General features: G+C 35.4%; 1 long non-coding RNA gene across 1 annotated transcript; it reads right to left on the bottom strand.

The window, feature by feature from the left end:
- On the bottom strand, positions 1-24035 carry LOC123236340. The gene is made up of 3 exons (XR_006505419.1): positions 23963-24035; positions 19752-19883; positions 1-31 (listed from the first exon to the last, which is right to left on the bottom strand). It is a non-coding gene; the product is annotated as an uncharacterized LOC123236340 (long non-coding RNA).
- Between the last annotated feature and the right edge of the window lie 1266 nt (positions 24036-25301).

Here is a 25301-nt window from a genome sequence, read left to right as displayed (position 1 = left end):
GTGGGAGAGGTGAAGAGGGAGGACAGAGCATCTGGAACAGAAAATGAAACAACTGAATTTTAAAAGAGGAACTATATAAATAAAAGATAACAAATAGATATGAAACTGAATAAATATGCCAATGCTTACATAATAATCTAGACTCATCAGCAATAACAGCAGACTACCTCAGTTACCAGTGTATAATGTGAAGAATCAGTAATAGCACTTAAGAAGATGAAGTTGTGAAATAAATCTAGACCTCATTAAATATGCACCAAAGAAATCCATCCTGAAGCCAGTACAGACTTTTTAAAAGCACTCAAGGATTGATTTTCAAAGTATGTCAAAGAAAGTAAGATTTCAAACTAATGAAAAATAACAGAGGGAATAACTTGTCAAAAATGTAGACTTAAAATAACTTCCTTTTTCATATATCTTTTCCATCTCTCAACATTTTTATAAGAATGATATTTGCATAAAGTAAGATCCTTGATGTAAAAAAAAAAAAAGACAAATTTTCCCATGCAATTTTCTACACCATACATCTTCAAAGCCATACACCTGACAAAATAATATATGGAATATCATGATCCCACTGTATTTACCTCCCCCACCACCAAAATCTTGATTTTGTAGACAATCCAAAATGTCTTGTTATGTATATGTTATGTAGATTAAACTCATACATGACATTATGACAGATATAAGAACAAAGATAACTTTATTCAGTGAATCACTGAATACTGACAAATTTGAGGCATAAAACAAGAAAGTATACTCCTACAGTTGCACATCAGTATCACAGAGGATATATTTCATTAAGTCTAAATAAAAAAGAGGTTCTATTGATGCTAATTTATAGATGACATTGTATTAATGCCATCAAAGCCTGGAAGACAGTAGAGATGGGATGGGATGTGGGATTTCATGGGAATAAGAACTCTCAGACAGGTTTTCCCATTCAATTTTCTACAACAGATTACATCTTCAAAGTCATATACCTGACAAAGGAATACATGGAATTTCAGATCCTGTTAATATCTATGATATTATTTTATATAAAATTTTGTATAAATATTAAATTTAAGTTATATGATAAAATTTATAAACATTATATATAAATGTACATATATTTATATATGTATTCACTTACTTATGTATATATGTATTTATGTATTTACTTATTATGTGTCAGTTACTTTTATCAATGCAGGTCTGTACCTTCTGTGTAATATATTCTCCTAGAAAATTGCCTGGAGCTTCATAAGAGGATAAAGGACTTGCCAAGGGTCATACAGCCAAGATTAGTCAAAGAAGAGACTTGAACTCAGATCTTCCTGGTTCTGTGGGCCAGCTCTCTATCTACTATTCCTTAATCACTAAAAGACACTGATCTATAAAGGCACAGTAAAGGGATGGAAACCACTTGCTGGGGATACTAAAAAAAAGGATACCTACTTCATGTAACCATATTTTGTATAAAAAGAAGTGACATCAATTTTGAAATCCCATCCAAATCTATGATTTTATGAATCAATAAAAATGTGTATTGCCCAGATTATGACATGTAGTTGAAAAGCCAATCCATTTTAAGTCCATTCCATCTGTACATATAACATAGATAGAAATTACTGACAACTAGCTGGACCCAAATTGAAAAGATCAAAATGGATCAAACTTGGGAAAAGGTAAAAAAGGTTTTCAATGACCCCAAGCTGCCCACGGTCTCAAAATGTCATCTTTTTAATGCTGATATTCTCCTGGATATCATATGACTGTAAAGCATGAAAAACTTTAATATAACAATCAAAATTGCATTGCCAAGGCAATGAAAAGACATAAAAGAGTATAAGAGTATTGCAGTATATTGCTAATGATCCCTTGCATGTAAAGAGGCAGTGCATACAAGAATTGGTATAAGAACCAAAAGTATACACATACCTATACATATAACTGGTAAATAAAAGAGAATAGCTATGCATTAAGAGTGGAAAAACAGTGGGTATAGGGCCCAAGTTTTAATGTGGTACAAAAAAATTACAAAAAAAAAAAAAAAATAAGACTTCTAATGTGCTTGGGTAGAAACTTCTAAGGAAAACTTCCAAGAAAGACATGGTACAAAGAACTGCACAAAATGAGAAAGTTCAAATGGGTTACATGCAGAACCAGTAGAAAGATTATCCAAAGCAAAGAGAACATAGATTTACTAAAGCACATACCAAAAACTATTATTTTAATACAATATATATTTATAAAATATTTAAATTTATATTAACAAAAACAAAGCCAGATCTTTATACCCTCAAGAATATTACTTCATAAGGGACAGAAAGAAAAAAAAAGAATGTGTTATCTAAACACTTTTATGTATAAAAATGATACGAAGTAGCACATCTACCTTCTTCCTAATTGTCCACTCCTGAAAGGTTTAGCTTTCAACCATATTTTTTCAACTCTTAGCACAGACTACTATTTACAATGGACACTACTCAGATTACCAACATAATACATGGGAGAAAGTAAAAAGCATCTTTAGAACATCCCCTGCAAGCACAATTAAATTTCAGGAGAAAAATCATTATAATGCCTCTCTTGAAGCAATACAACTAGATTAAATACAGATTTACAAGTGTGGAAACAGCATAGTTTGGTACAAGAATAGGATATTTTTTGTTTCATTTTAATTCCTTTGATTATTCCCTGAATTTTACTGGATCTTTAGGCTTTAGTAGCACCCCAGACAAATGTCTGCTAAATATAATCTATATTGAAAGGTTTCTAAGTCTCTCTCCCTAGATCTTAACTGGTAAATTTGAGCCCATACTCTTTATAAGTATTAGGCACTCATACACAACTTTTTCAGAGTTTTCTATCTTGATTCATAATCTCGTACTACATACTTCCTTCCCCTCCATGATTACAAAATATCTCTTATGAAATACCTGTTTGGAGGTAAACTTCACAATTTTGCCTATAGTTGCCCATTTTATGTTTAAATTTCCTTGAACAAGAATAATTATATGAAGGAATAGATTTGTTCTTTGAGAAGTTCAGTAAAGAACAGAAAAATAGGATAGTAGCCAGGACTTTGGTAATGATCCAGGAGAAAAAAGAGAGAAAATTTAAAGGTAAAAGGGAAAAAATCAATGCAGGAGAGTGATAATGCTAAAATTAAAGAACCAGATCCCTGTGGGTAAAAAGGGTAGGATCTCCAGAAGCACAGTTGGTGGCATTAGTTTAAGAGAAAAGTACAACTCTGTATCTCAGACTAGAAGGACCAGAGAATAGACTTGGACAAAAATATCTCAAGCTGCAGAGAAGGGTAAATGTAGAAATCCATGATATGGTATATGGCAGTCAATATTCCAATAAAGATTATGCCTAGTGCTATCATACAATAGATATTTCCATATTCCTTATGCCCTGAAAAAAGACTTATATTGACTACAATATTGACTACACAAGAAAACACTCATGAAGGAAATAAAAGTAAAAAAAAAAGGAATGTCATGGCAAAGCTTTTGATGAAGTATCTTCTCTACCTTAGAAGAAAAGAGTAATATGGGCTAGAGCAATGATGGGCAAACTACCCCCTATGTGGCCCCCTGAAATGTTCCATATCACCTCCCCACTGACATTATTCCTGATCTGTAGATTACAATTAGTAGGATACAATACAATGAAACTTTGAAAGAGATGCCTTTGAAACAGACTGACAGATGAGCATTTCCTTTCCTTTGGCCCCCTCTTTAAAAAGTTTGCCCAATACTGGGATAGAGCAATGGTTTATGATCTCCAGGACTTGATCCCAGTTGTAATCAATGAGTTGGAAAGTGGGAAAGAGAGAATATATCTTTCCCACAATATCCAGTTGTGAGCTTGTCTCCAACAGAACCGCATCACCTTCTTCATCACCACCAATCATTATAATTCAACACTCTTCCACTCCAATCTTTCCCACTATGGACCATGACCCCTAAAAATAGTTCTATCATAACCTAACCATTCTGCTGCCCCTCTCCCAAAACTCCCCATTTCAAATCTCTTCCTGACTGCTCTAGGCAATGAGTAGGCTCTAGTTCCAGGGATACCCCACCAGCTTTTCTGGTTTTTTGGTGGAAAAAGAGTACCCTAAGATAAAGAAGCATGCATGGATGGGCTTGCACTATACTCTGCAGATGTCACTCATTACATTGTTTCCCCACCAATTCACACCTTTTCTAAATTTTCCCATTTCTATTAAGGGTACTACCATACTTCAATTCTAGACTTCCAGATTCTCCTTATTTTCCTTGCCTTCTCACTGAAGTTAAATAGTTCAATTATCAATCTTTTAGTCACAAATCTGGGCTTTTCTCAATTATAATTCTTCTTGACTTCTATTTAGCTTTTGACATAGCTAACCACTTTCCTCCTAAACAATAAACTCTCTCCTCTCTGAATTTCTATTATGTGTTACTTCAAAAACACTTCCTAACTCCAAGCCCAGCACTCTATCCATGGCACATCCTATCTGCCTAGGGAATTCTTTTACATCTCCCTAACTCTATATATTAGTACACCTTTAGTGTGTATACTAGTACACTAGTAGTGGCTTTTCCTAAATCTCCTAAAACCTCCCATGGCTCCTCCCCTCCCACTACTTGGTCAATAATTTTGCCTTATTTCACTGAAAAAAAACTGAGGTCATTCAGAGAACTCCCTCTTCTTTTCCCTCATATTACTCAGATGTTGTCTGCCATTTTCTCCTCTTTCAATCCCCTCACATGATGAAATGGCCCTTCTCTTTGTCAAAGCTAACTGCTCTACGTGCATAAGTAAACCCATTTCTTCCCTCTTCTATAGATTTGCCCCCTTTATTATTGACACTCTCTTCTATATTTAACCTCTCTCTGGATATTGGTTGCTTCCCCATTGTCTACAAATATTTCCATATCTTCTCCATCCCTGATAAAGCAAATCCTCATTTGATCCGTCCACTCCTGTAGGCTAGTACCTTTAATATCTCTTTCCTTTTGTGGCTAAACTTCTTGAGAAGGCAATCTAAGACAAGTGCCTCTACTTCCTCCCCTCTTAATTCTTTACAATCCAGCTTCAAACTTCACCAATCAAAATTTCTCTCTCCAAAGTTACCAATGATCTCTTATTGAAGTCCAACACTATTGATCACTCTCTTCTTGATACTCTCTGCTCTCCAGGTTTTTAGGACATTATTCTCTCCAGATTCTGTTCTTACCTATGTAACACTTTCTCAGTTTATTTAGTTGGATCCTGATTCAAGTCATGCTTACTAACTCATAGGTGTTCATTATGGTTTTATCCTGGGGTCTCTTTTTTCCTCTATACTATTTAAAGCATTATATTAATTCATACTATTTAATTTCATAAATCCTCATCAAGTAGTTAATTATCATCTCTATATTGACGATTCTCAAATCTAATCCAACCCTAATCTCCAGTTTTAAGCTCCAAATTGCCTACTAAAGATTTCAAACTATTTGTCCTCTAGACATTTTAACTCAACATATCCAAAACTGAACTGAGTATCTTTCCCAGTCTCACTAGGCTTGCAACTAAGTGTTATCCTTAACTCCTCACATCCAATGTGTTGTCAAGGCCTGTCAAGCTAATCTTTGCAACATCTCTCAAATATGTCCCCCTTTTCTCCTCTTAATACTACTACCACCCTCATCTTTTCATACCAGGGCTATTCCTATAGCTAGCTAGTTGTTCTGCCTGCCACATGTCTCTACTTGGTCCAGTCCACTCAGCCATCAAAGTGATCTTTCCTAAAGCATATGTCACCTACCTACTCAATTTATCCAGTGGTTCCCTATCATCAAAATTAAATATAAAATCCTCTGGCATGCAAGATCCTTCATAACATGGATCCTTCCTTTCTAGTTTTCTTATAACTTGCGCATACACTTCTATCCAGTTACACTGGCCTCTTGGCTTGAACAAGATACTCCATCTTCTTCCAACTCCAGGCTTTTTCACTCCTCATGGAATGCTCTTCTTCCTCATCTGTGCTGCCTTTGGCTTCCCTGAATTCCTTCTAATTTTAGCTAAGATCCCATCTTCTATACAGACGACTTACCCAATCCCTCTTAATTCTAGTGCCTTCCTTCTGTTAATTCTTTTCAATTTATCCTGAATATAACTTGTTGTTTTCATGTTATCTTCCCTATTAGACTGTGAGCTTTTCAAGGGCCAAGACAATTTTTTATCTTCTTTGTATCCCTAGCTCTTAGCAAATGGATTCCAATATTTTCTTTCCATTGTCGTTACAGCTGTTAGATCTTATGTGATCCTGACTGTGATTCCTTGGTACTTTTAATTCCTTCTTTTTGGGCATTTACAGAATTTTTATTTGATGTGGAAGTTCTAAATTTTAACTTTAATGTTTCTATACATTTTCAGTTTCTTTTAGGAGACTAATTTTTTTCTGTTTTCATTTTGCCTTCTGGTTTTAATAAATCAAAGCAGCTTTCATTTGAGATTTCTCAAAATATGCATACAGGCTTTTTATTCTAGTGATTCTTTTCAAAGAGTCTTGTGATTCTTAAATTATCTCACCTTATTATTTTCCAGGTCAATTGTTTTTGACATTATGTACTTTATATTTTCTTAGGGGTTATTTTTCAATTTTTAAAAAAATGTATTACCTCATCTCAAGTAGTTATTGGAGACTGCTTGGTTCATTCTCATTTTCAGGAGTCCATTACTTAGATAAAATTTCCCACTTTCCATTCTATGTTACTAATTTAAGTTCTAATTTTTCCTTCAAAGTCTTTACCCCATTTTTTTATATGTAGCTTCATTTCTTCCAAGAATTCTTCTATCGCTTATTGTAACACCACCTTTTTTCTCTGAAGCTCTTGCCTACAGGTGTTGAGAAGTTATCTTCTTGTTTGGAGTTTTCCTTTTGGGTTATTCCTGATTTATATGTCTTCACTGTGTTCAACGTCTTCTATTTTCTCCTATCTTTAGCCTTAGCTCCTGATTTTGGATTTATGTGAAAACCAGCCTCAACCTCTAGTGCCAATCCTGAATTGGCTGGTTGGGCCATGTTTGGCCTTGACCTCATTTTCATTAGATCCTGCCACTGGTTTCCAAACTTTTTGCATCTGGTCTCAGAGTCCTAGTAAACTCCATATTTCTAAGGTTAGTTTTTCACTGACATGGACTAATATTCCCTCTCTTCCCGGCAGGGGTTTTCTTAGTCATTCTACCAACCTCTTTAGCAAGATCCCTATTCTAGTTTCCACAACTTCTAGTTATCTTTTTAATCAGTCCTGGGAGGATAAAGAAACTTAGTAAAAAAAAACAACTTTATTTTTGGTCATCTTTCAATCAAGTGTTCTTTTAAAATCATTGTTAGAAGTAAAGAGAGATTTGAGCTCCTCTGTTCCGTTCACTTGGCCATCTTAACCTGTCAAAAATTTAAGTATAGCAGTCTCATTAAATCTGTAAAGACACAAAGCTGGGAGGGATAGCTAACATATCCAGTGGAATAAGAATTCAAAAATATCTTCATAGGCTTTATGATTGAGATAAACCCTTACCCTATGAGTATTAATAGGAACAAATGTAATGTTTTACATTTTGTTTCTAAAATTCAACTTTTCAAGTACATGATGACTTGACAGCAACTAGGTGGTATAGTGGATAGCATGCTGAACCTAAAATCATGAAGATATGAATTCAAACTCAGATTTGGACACTACCTGTGTGTCCCTGGACAAGTTATTTAACATCTTGCCATTTTCTAATCTGTAAAATGGGGATAATTATAATATATAATTATGTGTATAATAATATATTATAATAAAAACCTGCCTCCCAGGTTTGTTGTAAAGATAAAATATATCCAAGGTACTTTATAAACCCTGAAACATATTAATACTAGCTATTGTTATTTTTACTGTTATTACTATTAAGCAGCAAGATTTGGGGGTTTCATACTCAATGAGTCAAAAGTGTGATATGGCAGCAAAAAAAAAAATAATCTTGAGAGGCATAGTGTTCAAGACTAGGAAGAGATAACAGTCTGTTTTCTACCCTGGTCAGATCACACCTGAAACACTGAACTGAGTTTTAGGCTGCACATTTGAGGGAAGAAATTGATAGAAAGAAAAGCATCCAGATGAGTACTTTCAGAATGAAGTCTCATATTCAGGCAACACAAGAATTGGTTGAAAGTACTTATTGTTGATCAACTGATAGCACTGGAGATGTTTAGCCTAAAAAAGGTATCAACTAAAATATGATAGCTGTATTCTAGTATTTGAAGAACTGCTATGAAGAAAGTGGATTAGATCTGTTCTGCTTGGTCCCAGTGGACAGAAATAATAAAAAAATGTGCTGAAATTGGAGAGAGAAAATTAAGATTTGATGTAAAGGAAAACATCCTCATAATGAGAATTACTTGAAAGTGGATCAAGTTTCTTCAAGAGGAAGATGGTTCCCCTTAAAGGGAAACTCTTCAGACAAAGACCAAAATGACTCAAGGTTGGTAATCAATGGTAAAGACAAGAAAAAGGAAAGTTTCCCCCCACCAGCTATTTGGGGCAAGAAGAGGATTTAATGAGTAAAACCATACTACCTGGAATGGATTGGATAACAATGAATTAAAAGTGAAAAAGTTGAATGAAAATTCCTATTCTCTTTCTTTTGTTTTCTTCCAATGAAAATAATGTTTGGACTATAAAGAACAGAACATTCATTAAATTCATGGTAAATGAGGAGATGGTAAGAAAGCATTTGGCTGCCCTCTGTCCCCAGACCTGAATAAATTATATCTTGGATATCAAAAGAACTGGAAGATGTTGGGGATTAAGGGACTTGCTCAGAGTCACAACAGAGAGGAAATGTCGGAAGTCAAATTTGAACATAGGACCTCCTGTCTCCTCTCAATCCTCTACGCCAGTGATAGGCAAACTTTTAAAGAGGGGACCAAGGGAAAGGAAATGCTCATCTGTCAAGTCTGTTTCTAAAGCAACTTTTTTGAAGTTTCATTGTATTGTATCCTACTCATTGTATTGTATCCTACTGGTTGTATTCATCAGATTAGGAATAATGTCCTATACCCCAATAGACATTTCAGGAGGATATAGTTTGCCCATCACTGCACTAAGCCATCTAGATGACCTGTCAGAGATTTTTGAAACACTAAGAACAGGAAAATTGCCATCAGAAAAAAGACAAGAGTATCAAAATACAGAATAAAAAGTATGATTTTAATATTTTTTTTTTTGCAAAACTGTATAATGTACTATTTTTAAAAAGCAGTGGTCCACTTCCCAGCTGTGTGACCCTGGGCAAGTCACTTGACCCCCATTGCCCACCCTTACCAATCTTCCACCTATGAGACAATACACCGAAGTACAAGGGTTTAAAAAAAAAAAAAAAGCAGTGGTAAGTAAAGTTCAGTATGGCCTACTTCAAAAAGTCATACCAAACCAAATCAATTCATTTCCTTTTTTTGAAAGAATAATTAGAAAGGGAATGCTATAAACATAATAACTAGAATTAAGCAAACCATTTAACAAAGCCTGTCACATCTTTGTGGAAAAGATTAAAAAATGTAGGTTAAATGACAAAACAGGAAAATTTAGAATTCAACAAATGAACAAAAAAATGCCAGTATTTAATTAATGGGTCATTCTCAACAGATAAAACTTAATGTATTGTATTGTATCCTACTCATTGTGTTGTAGCAGAAAGCTACTGTTGGCCTGTACTCTTCAACATTTTTCTCGATGACCTAAAATAAAGGCAGAGAAGACAAACTTATCATATCTGCAGATGGCATTAAGTTGATAGAGACATTTAGTACATTAAAGGACAGAGTTGGGATCCAAAAGAATCTTGACAGGTTATGAGAATAAACCAAAACCAATAAGACAAAAATGATTAGGGAATAAGTATAAGGTTTTACACTAGGGTTTAAAAAAAAAATTAACTTCATGAGTGTAAGATAGAGGAGATATGACTCTACAATTGTTCCTGTTGAAAAAGATTTAGGAATTTTACTGCACTCCAAGCTTAAATGAGTAAATAGTGTGACATGGCAGCCAAAAAACTAATGCAATCCCAAGCTGCATTAAATGACGTATAATATAGAGAATAAGGGAAGTAACAGTTCTTCTGTCTCCACTCCAGTCAGCCATTTTGAACCATGTGTTAAGTTCTAGGTTCCACATTTAGAAAAGAGGTCAATAACCTGGAGAGTATCCAAAATTGAGTGACCCAGATGGGAAAAGAACTGGAAATCATTTAGACAACAATCAGTTAAAGGCACCCAGGTGTTTATCTGAAAGAAGAATAATTTGTGTACAAAGAAGAACATGATAACTGTCTTTAAGTATCTGAAGAGATATCATAAGGAAGAGAAATTAGGTTTGCTGTTTGCCTTAGAGAGTAGACCTAAAAAGAAGAGCTAAAAGTTGTAGAGATGAATATTAATAAGGTCTAAAGTAATAAAAGATCTGGCAATTAAGAGTTGTAGAAAAGTAGAATGAACTGCCTTACAAGGCAGTGGGTTTCCTCTCAAAGGAAATCAAGTGGAATCTATTGTCAGTGATGTTACAGAAGGAATTTCTTGTCATATATCACTTAGATTGGATGGTTTCTGAGGACTCTCACAACTCTGAGACTCTATGTCTTAGTGATCAAGTTCCTTGGTTTCCTACTGAGAAACTGTTACATTGGAAAGGTCCAAGAAACTCTTGTTCAGAACCAATCAAGTGGAATTCTCCTATTTTCACCAATAAAAAGTACTATTTGGTGGCCAATTCTAGGAATTCTTAACCTTTTTTATATCATAGACCCCTTTGGCAATCTGGTGAAACTTATGAATTCTTTTAGAATGTCTTTTTAAAAAAATAATAAAAATCTTACCTTCCATCTTGGAATCAATACCATGTATTGGTTTCAAAGCAGAAGAGAATAGAAAGAGGTAAGCAAGTCAATTAACCTCATTTATCTCTCCCTTGCCCTTCTATCTTAAGAATTCTTACTAAGAAAGTAAGGGTTTAGAAAAATAATAAATGCACCATGAAAACATAAGATAATATGTGTTCTGTTACCAGTACAGAATTATACAAATGTACAATATTACTGTTTCTGTTAAGGTACTTAGTTTAGTTAATTCCACTCAGATAATATCTACTTTAAACCATTAACTTTTAATCACATAGTGCCACATGAAACAATGTATAAATATAAGAAATATGCAGCACTATATTAAAAGAATTACAATAATTTACCTAGCTTTCAAAGCATTTTAAAACCTAGCTACACCTTAACTATTTGACTTTCTTTATAATTACCACCCAACATCTACCATTCTTTGAATCCAGTCAGTACCCTCAGTTTTTGAACAAGCTTTGGTCATACCAGATTCTATGTCTTCACTGATGTGTTTTCTTTTCCTATCAAAATCCTACCTTTTCTTTAAGATTACACTCAAGTCCTATGTCTTCTATGTAAGTATAAAGTCCTCTATAATCTCTCCCTTCTCTGACCTCCAAAAGCACTTACAGTCTAAATCATTCAAGCTATATAGTGATGTTTTCCAAATGCTCCTATTTACAGATGACACTGTACTACACAAGCATTTATTAAGCACTTATTTTGTGCCAAGCATTGTGTTGGGTATCAGATAAATTAGTGCAATAAATAAATAACTTTTATATGTGAGTTTACCTTTCAAAATATTAATTAAACACATAGTAGTTTAAGAAATAGGACATTAGTAGGTGATGGTGAGGATCAGGGAAAATTCTATTCAAAAAGTAATGTCTGAACTACATTTAGAAGGAAGAGAGATTCTTTAAAAAGAGGCTAAGGAGAGAGTTCACTGCATACACAAGATATATCCAGTACAAAGGCATGGTCAAAGGAGATGGAATATCATTTATGGGCCAGTTGGGTGGGATCACAGAGCATGGGAGGAAGAAGGCTAGATAGTAAGGCTGGAAAGAGAAGTGGTAGTAAGTTATGAAGGAATTTTTGTCTACTAAATGCTATGCCTAACACACAGCAAAGAGTTAAATTCTGGTTTTAAATTCTTTTGTGTTCTTGTTTATTGATTGTTGGACCACCAACTTGATTCTAGAAGCAATAAACAATTTCTGAGGTTTATCACATAGGTAGTGACATGGTCACATCTTCAGTTAAGGAACATCACTTTGGTGTTGCTATTGATGAGAGACTAAAATGGAGAGACCTCAGGCAAGAAGGCCAATTAGGGAGGCCACAGCAATAGACAGAGGACAAAAGACTCCAAACCAAAGTAGTTCCTGTGAGTAGAGAGAAACATTCAAGTGAGAGATTTATCAAAGAAGTATATGCAGTCAGACTTAGCAGCTGAATAGACATGAGAGATGAGGGGAAATGAAGTTTGAGGAAATCCAAGGCAAGAACCTAGAAGACTAGAAGAATGGTGGTACAAGTCACAGAAATAGGTAAGAATAAAAGATGGAGAGGTTTCAGAGAAAAATAGAACGAATTCTGTTTTGAACATGTTACTTGAAATGTGTCTGGGACATTCAGTTTGAAATATCTAAATGACAACTAGTGATACAGTACTGAGGAGTAGAGGATAGAATGGGACTGGATTTAAAGATTGAGGAGTAACAGTATACAATTGGAATACAAACAATAATTAAAACCATGGGAGTTTGGGAAGTCACCAGAAGAGTATAGAGAAAGAGTAGATTGCCTAGTACAAAATTTTGGAGAATATCACTGTTAGGGGATATGATATAAGTCATAGACCAGCAAAGGAAACTAAGAATGATCAGATAAGAAGAAAAGGATGGAAGAATGCCAGAAAATCCCAGGGAGAAAGATTTTGAAGGAGATGATGAAGATTGAAAAAAGAAAGTCAGACCTGACAAGTTCTATTTTCAGAGGCCACTGAAGCTTTGGAGAGCAGCTTTAGTTGAAGTAGGATTGTGAAGGGTTGAGGAATGGATAAAAGTATTTACAGCGCAAAATGGCAGCTGTATGAAGAGGAAGGAGACCACCCAACTCCTATGTATCCAATCCAACAAAACCCTGAAGCAAACACTGGACCAAATAACAATCTAAAAATCCAAATAGAAACTATTGTAGCTTGTTTCATCTAAGAAATGCACAAGTTATTATTGAAAAGTAATAGGAAAGGGAACACATCAGCACATTTTAGACCATTAATGGTAAGCTTTTTAGAGACTATGTACCCTGCCCCACTCTCACCACCTTACCTCAGACAGGGGAGGGAAAAAGAGAGGGGAGTGTCCCAAGCACTCTGCTTGGGGGAGGGAGGAAGCACTTCCATTGGGCTGCTGGATAGAGGGGCGGGAGGTGTGATGTAGTTGGGGAAAGGAGCAGCTCTGTCTGTGTCCCTCTACCTTCTAGTAACTAACTGGTGGGCAACAGTGCACTTACTCACAGAGAAGTCTCTGAGTGTCATCTTTGGCACATGTGCCATGGGCTCACCATCATGGTTCTAGACCCTTAGCAAGATCAGATATTTTGAGAGACACATAATTTGGAAAGCCCTACAGTGAGGACTAAGGAAGTATCTTGGAGCAGCACTAGGAAAGAGCAACAACCATTGTGCAGAGCAGAGATCCTTGGTAAAAAAAGAGTGAAGCAGGGCCCATTACCACCACTACTATTTAATAATACTAGAAATGTAAAGTATGATAATAAGACAAAAGATAATAAAGGAATAAGCTTAGAAAATTAGAACACAAAACTATCACTCTTTTGCAGATATGATTTGCTTAAAGAATCTCAGAATCAACTTAAAATCTAATCAAAACAACGAAGAACAACTTCAGTAAAGTTGCAAGATATAAAATAGACCTACACAAATGATCTGTATTTCACTATGTTAGCAATAAAAACCAAAACTAAGAGATGGGGAAAATTAAATTTGTAATAACCACAGAATATATGAAAGATTTAGGCATCTAGCTGCCAAAATATACACAGGAATTATATGACCATAATTACAAAACTCTCAAATTAAGACAGTTCTCAATAGCTGGAGAAATATTAATTTGCTTCTGGGTAGACTAAGAAAGAGGCAAGTAGGTGGCACACAGGATAGAACATCAGGCAAGGAGTCAGGAAGACTCAAGTTCACCTCCGGCCCCACAACACTTACTAACTGTGACCCTGGGTAAGTCATTTAACCCTAGTTATCTCAATTCATCATCTATAAATAAGCTGTAGAAAGAAATGGCAAACTGCTTCAGTATTTTTGCCAAGAAAATCTCAAATTGGGTCAAGATCAGTCAGACACAACTGAAATTGCTAAACAACAAAGAAATGATGAAAAGAATGGTTTCAGAAAACCTGAGAAAGTGTGTATAAACTTATGCAAAGTGAAGTGAACAGAACCAGAAGAAAAATCTACATAATAACAATATTGTAAAGATAATCAATTATGAAAGACCTAGTGACTGCAATCGATACAATAATCAACCACATTCCAAAGTATGAAACATGCTATTGACCCTCCACTCAGAGTACAGAGACTGAAGCATATTTTCTACTAATACTTTTTCTTTTCTGGGAATATGGCTAATGTGGAAATTTGTTTTGAAGATTTGTAATGGGTTTTATTTTTCTTGTCTTCTTAGCAGTATGAGGGGGGAGGGAGGAAGGAATCTGAAAATTAAAATTAAATTAAATTTAAAAAAAAATTGAACTCCCCAGATACCATAACCAAAAAGCCTAGATACCATATTTCTATGTTTCCTCTGATACAAACATGTATAACAAAGCAAAACAAATTTTCATATTAGCCACGTCTCCCCATGTCTCCATCTGCATTCTGGGTACACCACTGCTTCATAATGAATTAGGCAACACTTCATTGTTTAGAATTCCTCAATTGATGAGCATGTCCTCAATTTCCAATTCTCTGCTACCACAAAAGAAAAGCTGTTATAAATATTTTTGTACATATGGGTCCTTTTCTTCTTTATTTGACTTGTTTGGAATAAAGACTTTAGTAGCATTACTGCCGTATCAAAGGCCAGTTTAATGTATGGTATGGTAGCTTTTAGGGAATAGTTCTCAAATGTTTTCTAGAAAGGCTACACTAATTAATTCTTGGCTCCAACAGGAGTACATTAATGTACCAGTTTTCCCAAAGCATCTCCTGCCCACAGCACTTGTCATTTCCCCTTTTTGTCAATGTCACTAATTTGACTGGTATAACCTCAGGAGTTGCTTTAATAAGCATTTTCTCTAGTTATTGCTGATTTAGAGAATGTTTCATATGACTACTGACAGTTTATAATTTTCTTTCTCTGAAAAGCACCTGTTCATATCCTTTAACCTGTAGAGATTAAAATTAATATGCAAAGATCTAAATATTATGTTTAATAATTTTATTAATAATAAACTAACAAAAGAGACCTAGCTATTCAGCCCGCTAGCCAGAGTCAAAGAGCAAAAGAGGAAGAGGGAGGAGTTACAGTAAACTATATACAACGTGACACAATATACTATACTATATACACAAACATGGAGGTGCAGGAGAGATTAAAGGGAATTTTGGGAAATACTAAGGGACTTATGGGGGATGCAGTCCAAGGTTCAAAATCTCCATTTATACAGACCATTTATCAATTGGGGAATAACTCTTATTTCTATAAATAGGAATCAATTATTTAAATATCTTAGAAATGATATCTTTATCAGAAAAACTTGCTGCAAAGATCCCCAACTCCCAATTCCCTATTTCTTATTTTTTTAATTTTAGCTGTACTAGGGTTTTTTTGTGCAAAATCTTTTTTAATTTTATATCATTAAAATTGTCCATTTTACCTCCTGTAAACCTTTCTATCTTATTTGGTCATGAACTTTTAACCTACCCATTGATCTAACAGGTAATTTCTTCCACGATCCTCTAATTTATGATGCACCAATTATTTCTAAATTATGTATCTATTTTGAGCTTCTCTTCTTTCATATATAGTGTAAAACCTACTTTCATTCAGACTTCTTTCTAATGCTCCCAACAGTTTTTGTCAAACTTGCCCCCAAGTTCTTGCCCCCAAAACTGGAATTTTTTGTTTTAACAAACACTAAGCTACTGTGCTTGTTTGCTTCTGTAGGCTGTGTACCTAATCTATTGCTCTGACCAATCTATTTCTTACTCAGTAACAAACTGTTGGGACAAATAGGCTCAAGTAGAATTTGAAATCTAGTACTTCAAATCCCCAATATTCTCTCCTTTTTTCCACTGATTCCCTTGATATTCTTGACTTCATAATCCTTTGGTAATTTGATTGATACGGCAAGAAATAAGTAAATTAATTTAGATGTTATTTTCATCTTTATTATATTGTCTCAGCCTACCCATAAGCAATTTAGAGTTCTCAGTGTTTAGATATCTTTGTGTGAAGTGATTTGTAATTATGTTCATATAGTTCTTGTTTGTGTCTCAGCACAGATTCCTCCCAAGTATTTTTTATGCTGTCCAGTTATTTTAAATGGAATTTCTCTATCTCTTTTGCTGGATTTTGTTGGTAATATAAAGAAATGTAGATTATTTGTTGATTTTATATCCTGAAACTCTGTTGACACTGAAAATTATTTCAATTAAGTTTTTTTATATGACTCTGGCTCTTAAGTAAACAATAAAACCATCAGTGATCATTTTTTCTCTATGCTTATGCTTATTCTTTTAATTTCTTTTTCTCATCTCATTGTGCTATAGCTCACAGCACTTTCTAGTACAATACTGAACAGTAAAGTAATAATAGATATCCTCCTAATCATACTAGAAAGAACTTTAACTTATTCCTATTACAGATAATGCTTTCAGTTTTACTTATTTTAAGGAAAACTCCATTTATTCCTATAATGTCTAGTATTTTTAACGGAAATGAGCTTTTCTAAATTGATATAATCATATTTTTGTTATTGTTTTTATTAACATGGTCAATTTTGTTTATACTTTTGCTAATATTGAACCAGTCCTGAATTCCTTTTAAAAAACCTAATGTAAAACCTTTGTACTATATTGTGATCTCACTAGTAGAGCATTTAAATTTTTTACATGAAAATTCATTAGGGATAGTGTTCTTTATTTTTCCCTATTCTGATTCTCCATGGCTTAGGATTCAACATCATATTGTGCCATAGAAGGAATTGGGTAGGATCCATTTTCTACCCACTTTTTTCCCCAAACAGTTTATGTAGTATTAGAATTGTTTTTTAAAAGTCTGATAGAATCCATATGATCCAGAGGTGTTTTCCCCTTAAGAATTCACTTATGGTTTCTTCAACTTCTTTTTTGTAATTATTAGACTGTCAGTCTTATTGATTTATAATTGGATAAAATGGCTACTTATAATTGCTTTTATTTCTTTTTTTATTCATTGTGAATTCACCTTTTTCATTTTTTGTAATAGTAATTTGGTTTTCTTCTTCCTTTTCTTTAAAACAAGACAGCTAATGGTTTATCTATTTTATTGAAATAAAAATAAATTCTAAAAAATTTTTAAAATTTTAAAGCTCCAAAATCTGCATACTATTTCTCAAAAAATCATAAGTAAAGATAAGTAACAACAAAAGGCAAAATGAAGAGATAATGCACTCATTACTTCCTGAAAGAAACCCCAAAAGTAAAAGTCCAAGCAATGATATAGCCAAAATCCAGAGCTACCAAGGAAAAAATATTGTAAATAGCTAAAATGAAGCAGTCCAAATATCAAAGAGCTATAGTGATGCCTGACCCCCTTCCCAAAAAAGAAAAGGGAAAGAAGTTCAAAAGGAACCACAAAAAAGTATGAAAGTTCTGAAAGTAATGGGAGAACTTTTTAAAGTAAAGTAGTTATGAAATGGAGCTTCATGGTTTCATAAAGTATCCTTTGTGCTCTGCTATGTGTAAGGGAAATGATCTTTTTTGGTATTTAAATCCAGAAAGGAAAGGATGATATATAGAAACACAGATAACTTTTTCTAGGAGTGTGGTTGAGAAAGGGAGAAGATATATAGGGCACTGGCATGAGCAGAAAGTATGGGATTTTTAAAGATGAGAGAAACCTGAACATGTTGGAATGCAAAAAGGAAGAAGGACATAGATAAGGAGAGACTGAAAATAGGGGAAGGGGAAGAGATGACTGAAGTTATATAGGTGAAGAAGACAGGAAGGGATAGGATACATACACAAAGATATATATGTGAATATAAGTACATATAAACACAAATACCCATACATATCTAGGTTTATGTATATATTGGCTTCCCTGGCTTCCTTTAGGTCCCAACTAAAAGCCCATCATCAATAAGATCCTTTCCCTACCCCTCTAAATTCTTGTGCTTTCCCTCTGCTAATTATTTCCTATTTAACCTATACAAAGCCTGTTTTTATATATTTATTTGTTACCTCCCACCCCCCCACCCCCATTAGACTGTGAGTTCTTTCAGGGAAGGGATTGTCTTTTGCTTCTTTTGGTAACCCCAATGCTTAACACAGTGCTCAGCACATAGTAGGCACTTAATGATTGAGTGATATGATGTGGATCTGGATATTAGCATCCCTTTGAATACTATACAATTACAAGTGTATATATTATATGCATATGTATGTATGTATGTATCCATATATACACATATATGCATTCTTCCATCTATGTATATATACATAGTGAATGTTTCATAGGTAAATATATGTATAAAATATATATATAGATGAATTCCATATATTAAAAATGTACATATGTCATGTTTTCTATTTCCTAGTCAACTTCAAAAGCCAAGAACACATCTTAGCTTCACTTAGAAACCTACTATGAGTCTATTAACCCTGAACTTATGTAAATATTTTAAATTTATATTTTCAGCCCATATAAGTTCTTGGGGGGTAATGAGTCTTATAAGTTTACTATCAACCATAGGAACAATTACTTTCTTTTTTTATTTTAAACTTATCTTGTTCCAAATTTTAAGAAGTCCTTCTCATTCTAATTCTGAGATGTATACACCTTAACTGTACCATTCATTCCAGTTCAATTAATTCCTTCTTGAATTATAGTGACCAGAATCAAACACAGTTCTAGATATGAATAAAACATGGTTTTGAATGGGAAGGACATTTTCTGATTTTTTTCCAATACCCTATACTTTGCTGGCCTCAGTAGAATATCATTAAGATCTTGTCTTCTGGAATGGTCTATACCAGGTGTCAAATTTGCAGCTGTAATCCTGACCCAAACCAAATTAAAATATAATTGGGAAATGCTTAACAAAATAAATAAAACTATAACACAAATAACATTAAATTGTGTATTTCTTTGTGATTTTCTAAGTCAAAATGTGACCTACAGAAATCTATTTCTATTTGACTTTGACAACATTAATATATAGAATTCTACAATAACTCCCAAGTCCTTTTTCTAGCCATAAATAGTAACTCAAAGCCCATACATCCATAACATGTTATTTTTTTTACCTGAGAACATAGGCTTAAACTTGCTCATAATAAATTTCATTATCATTTTTCTATTCATTAATACAGTGTGGGAAGACCTTTCCACTATAGTTTAGTCTCTTACTATCTTAGAATTTCATTATCAAGAAGCCTTAATGTCATCTTCAAACCTGGAGGTAACATTGTGGAATTTCTCTTTCATGTAATTATTTTACTTAAACATTTTCAAATGTGCATTATTTTCTGATTCTCTATATTTTCATTTTAGGTTAAATAATGTTTATTTTTCTTGGCAGTAATGAAACTATTAACTTACTATTTAAAGACAGACTATACTCCAGTATGTCAATCTTTAGTAACCCCTCTTCTTCAAGGAACAAAAGGCACACAATACAATGCTTGAAAAAAAGCCACAATCAGGAACACTGATCAAAAGAAGAGATGATATCTGGAAATGAAAATCAGAGTTTAAAAATTATGAATCCAAAAAGGTAACAAAATATTTTTACACTATTGACATTACTATACTTGATATTTGATATAAAGGTTCAAGAAATCAATTAAGAAATGTATACATAAAATACAAAAGTAAGATATTTTATCTGAAAAACATAAATCATATTACTAGCAAGAGATATCTTAATTTGTCCCTAAACATCAAGTATTTCACATTACTCACTATGAAGGCAAGATTGAGAGCAAGTTGTTTGTATTTCAATGTAAGTCATTAATTTTGACTAATTAAAAGTTTTCATATGAATTTTAACATGTAATTATGTCTATAACAGATAGATCAGGGTATATGTTAGTATCTATGCAAGATTTATTCATCAGAGCAGTTTTTTACAACCAATTAATATTTATTAAATGTTTCAATAGAAACTGGAGACAATAAACTAAAATCCAAATACATATTTTTTTAAATCAGCACATGTAAAAAATTTGTATATTTTTAAGTTTTATACTACATTAGAAAGGTATGCATATTTTAAAATGAAAGAAAAAATCTTATGAACTTTTTGTGTTTATGCTGACAAATGACCTATTATCTACAAAGTATATGATTTGACCTGAAGTATGGTAGTAAGAATACTCCCTGTTTCGCAAGATTATCCTTTATAAAGCACTTTTAAACACATTTTTATTGCACTTTACAAATAGTAGGTACTCAAAATATTTCTGATTATTTTAAAAATAATTTTGTCCTAAATGTTAAATCAACTCCCAATTTCTTTACAATGGGTTTCTATTATATTTAAGAATATAGTGGAACACAGAAAAAAAACAAATGACTTATTTGTTTATATGGATATATGATTTGGGGTTTTGGTTCTATAATATGAAAATTGATATAAGTGATAACATTTGTATAACCCAGTAGAAGTGCTTATTGAATCCAGGACAGGGGAGGGAAGAGGGGAGGGAAAGAAAATGAAATACGTAAACAAGGAAAAATATTTTTTAAAATTTAAATTTTTTTTTTAAAAAAGGATATAGTGGAGATGAGGGGCAGCTGGGTGGCTCAGTGGATTAAGAGCAAGGCCTAGAGACTGGAGGTCCTAGGTTCAAATCTGATCTCAGATACTTCTTAGCTGTGTGGCCCTGGACAAGTCACTTAATCCCCATTGTCTAGCCCTTACCAATCTTCTACCTTGGAACTAATATACAGTATTGATTCTAAGATGGAAGATAAGGTTTCCCAAAAAAAGAAAATGTGGAGAGCATCTGGATCTGCAGTCAGGGAACTGAATTAAAATCTCAATTCTACCACTTACTAAAGTAAGATGTGGGGCAAGTCACTTCACTTCTTCAGGCCTCACTGGTATAAAAAAATAATTATGGCACTGGATTAAATGACTGAATTCTGCTCTAGCTCTAAAACTATGCCCTTAGACAAATGAAGCTCAAAATTCACTTTTATAGTTTTCTTAGTATCAACTAATCTTAATTATAATAGTTGAGTGAAGTTAAAATCAACTGATGGAAAAATCTGAGAAGACTTATATGAACTGATGCAAAATGAAAGGAGGGGAACCAGAACATTATACAGATTAACAGCAATACTGTACTGTAATGTGATACACTGCGAATGACAACTACTCTCAGCAATATAGATGATCCAAGACAATTCTGAAGGGCATTATGAAAAAATCCTTCCATTCCTAGAGAAAGAATTGATGGAGTCTGAATACATATTGAAGCATACTTTTTTCTTAATTCCTGTTTTTCCTTTTTATTTTTTTAGGGGGTGGTCCATGTTTTTCCCAACAATGATAATATAGATATGTTTTGAATGACTGCACATGTATAATCTATATCAAACTGCTTGCCTTCTCTAGGAGAGGGGAATGGAAAGAGGGAGAGAATTTGAAACTAAAAATTATGTTATGAATATTAAATGTAATTACATGTAAAATTACATTTAACTGGAAAAAATAAAATATAAATGTTTTTAATCAACTGATTTGGTCTTCCCAAAGAGTCAAACTTTTTATATCTTTATATTCATTCAAAAACACAAATTTATTGTATGTAGAAAGGCTTATTTTGAATTAAAATGTAAACTTGTCTTAGTTGCAATTTAAAGAACACATTATCAAAAATCATTTATTTAAATCTGGTTAAGGCCCTTATGTGTCATCTAGTCCAATCCTTTCATTTTACAGCTCAGATATTAAAGTGACAAAGTCAAAATCAAATATAGTGCATGTCAAAATAAGTGGAAAAGCTCCTGATTCCACCCTAGGTTCTCTGACTACAAATCCAGTGTTCTTCCCTATGCATCACAATAGAAATGAAAGGCTTTAAATCCATGTAGCCCAATTTATAACATCATTGAAATATTATTTTAAAAGATAAATGGAAAAAAAACCTAAAACAGTGACAATCCAGTTTAGTTGGAGAAAATATTAAGGAAGGGGTTAAGGAACAATTACCTTGGACTCACTGATCAAGGTGGGGTAACTCAACTAAAGTATGGCTGATATGTTTCCAGGTTTATACATTACTTCTCTTTACTGGATTTTACCAGCCAATCAAATTAGCCTTTTTGTTGTTCCTCACATCTGACATCTCATCTCTGACTTTGCAAAGACTACATGTACATCATATTTAGAATACGCTACCGCCTTTCATTTGGCCCCTTAAAATCCCTGATTTCCTCGCTTATATGAAGACTTCCACAATTCCATCCAGTTTCTCTACTTGCCCTCCCCCAGAATCACCTATTTTTTGTGAGTACATATACACTATATACATATTCACTACAAGCTCCTTGAGGGCAGGGACTATTTTTTTTTTTTTTTTGTCTTTGCATTCCCACCACTTAGCACAGTAATATAACCAACCTGGTGCCTCCGTATTTCATTGCTCTGAATGTAGTCAAGTAACTGTAATCTTCCAATTTGGTCTAAATGTGTCAAAATGGCCATTAGTTTAACTGAAAAGACTAAGTGCACAATTCAAATCCCCAAATATTTATTAAGCACCTATTGGGAGAAGGAAGCGAGGAGGGTTTGTTTGCAGGAGGTCCAGCACTTAGTAGGTATTAAATACATGCTACCAAATAGCACTTAATGTGCACAGCCCTCACAGTGCTGCGAGACTACAAAGACAAACTGCCCCTGTCATCAAAAGGTTTACTTCGTGACCAGTCTTCCGAAAGACAACTAAATATCATTTCCCTTAAACCCCAAAGCTGACCTACCCATGATGCTCCTGGGGAAGACCCCCTACGAAACTACTTTTCCCCCCCAGGCTCCCAGCCTACAGCTGCTGCAGCGGCACCGGCTGCCTTTGTGTTAGTTGGCTGTTTGGCTGGACTGGGTGAATGCCTACACCTGGTGAATAACCTGGGGTGTCCAAGCCCACCCCGTTCCCCCGCTCCCCTCCAAGTGTTTAAACAGCCGCCAGATCCCCACAGCTGCACCTGACAAGCGGCCCGCGGGTCGCAGACACACCCAGGGCACAGCCTGGGGGCGCTGGGCCCGTGGTCAGGGGCTTCGGGAAAGAGGGAGCGCTCGCCCAAGTTGCAGGCAGCAACAATTGGGGGGCTCCCCCAAGCCCCCGGCCTGCTGGGAAGGCAATGGGTGCTCCCCCCGGCCCCGGAGGCGACTGCGGGGCGTCCAGTGGGACCTCGGGCGGGCCCCCTCCTCCAGACCCCCTGGGGCTCGGCCACGCGGAAGCACACAGCCCACGGGCTGCCGCGCCCAGCCCGCTCGCCCTCCCGCGGGGCCATATAAGTGAGGATGAGATCGGGGAAGCCCAGAGGCCTTGCGGCCGGCCAGCAGGGATCCCAAGACTCTACTGGAGAATTTAATTACAAAACTAAAAAATAAAAAAATAAGTTTGGGGCGAGTTATACGACAGCGGGAACTATTTGACGGAGTCTTGGTCTTGAGCAGCCGCCAAGCCGGCTCGAGGGGACCCGCGACCCAGCCGACTCCTCCTCTAGACCCCCAGGAGTTCCCCCCCTCAAGAGCCTCCGCGTCTCGAGGCGACCCTGGCGCCTCAGCTTGGGGAAAATACCTGGCGTGAGCTCCATGGCGGGCGAGTCCCCGATGGCGGCCATAACCCTTCCATCCGGGTATTGCCGACAAGCCCGGTCCTAGGGCTACATACAGGGAAAGCTCGCCTCGGCGGAGGGATACGCGCAGCACCTGAGGGGGGGTGGGGAGAGGCGGAGGGGGACGGAGGCCGAAGAGGCCCCTGGACTCAGCTTGGGGCCCGCGGTTACTGAGGGAGGGGCCCCCCTGCCAAGAGAGCCCTCGGCTTAGCGGGGTGGGACTGGATTGGACTGTGGCCGGGGGCCTCGCGCCAGGCTGAGCGCAGCCCGGCCCGGTCCTCGCTGGCTGCAGGGTAGCGGCCATGTCTCCTCTCATTTTGTACCCCCACTAGACAGAAAAGAAGGAAATGGCTTCCTTGTCATGTCCTTGCTCACCCAGAAGTTCAAGAATGAGCCTGAGACCTCAGATGTGCACAGCCTGTGGGGGCGGGGGGTAACCAAGGACAGCAACCTCCACCCCCGCCTCAGGGCCTCCATTTCGCCGAGCTCAGGGGCCTCCCAGTGCATTCTAAATCACTGGAGGAAACCACTCCGGCCATCGGGCGGTCCAAAACTCACCCCAGGAGCTGGCAGCGCGCTTTGCAGAATAATGAGCTTCAAGCCTCTGCTCAGACCGGCCGCGGCCTACCTCTTTCTAAAAGAGACCCTTCCCCATCTCCTCCAATACCAGGGCCTTCCCTTTCAGATTACCTTCCATGACAGAAAGAGACAGAGAGAGAAAGAGAACACAAGATAAAGACACCTATCTTGTTTATGCAATCCAGTCCTATATAGGATAGGATCTATTTCTATGCAATCTACTCCTATATAATTATATATGTGCATATTTCATCCTATATAGGGATAGAGTATATAGCAAAACACCCTTGTCTATGTAATTCCTCTCTATAGAAAATAATATATATAGATGACATTGACAGAAATCACAGGGTCAGAGGTCTGCAGATTTCCCCCAATTCAAGACCTCCAACCCTGTGCTTTCTCTGTTAAAATTGAATTAGAACTTTACCCAGAAAGGTTTCCCAGCGTCTTATTTTTACATACCTATCTTATATCTATCTTGTCAATGCAATGTATCTATAAATCTATATCTATATATATTCTATATGTAATATATAAATATCTCTAGATCTAATGTAGTTATTTTAGATATCTAGATAACTATAGAGCTATATATAGATCTATGAAATATATATAGATCTAATATACCTCTACAAAACAATAATAGCTATAGATATCTATTTCTATCTTGTGTGTTTATATATATATAATAAATAAAGAAACAAACTATATATATATATA

The sequence above is a fragment of the Gracilinanus agilis genome, chromosome 2 (assembly GCF_016433145.1).
Source record: "Gracilinanus agilis isolate LMUSP501 chromosome 2, AgileGrace, whole genome shotgun sequence".
Classification (NCBI taxonomy): Eukaryota; Metazoa; Chordata; class Mammalia; order Didelphimorphia; family Didelphidae; genus Gracilinanus; species Gracilinanus agilis.
The sequence above is the reverse complement of the archived record's forward strand: the minus strand, read 5'-3'. Positions and strand labels throughout refer to the sequence as shown.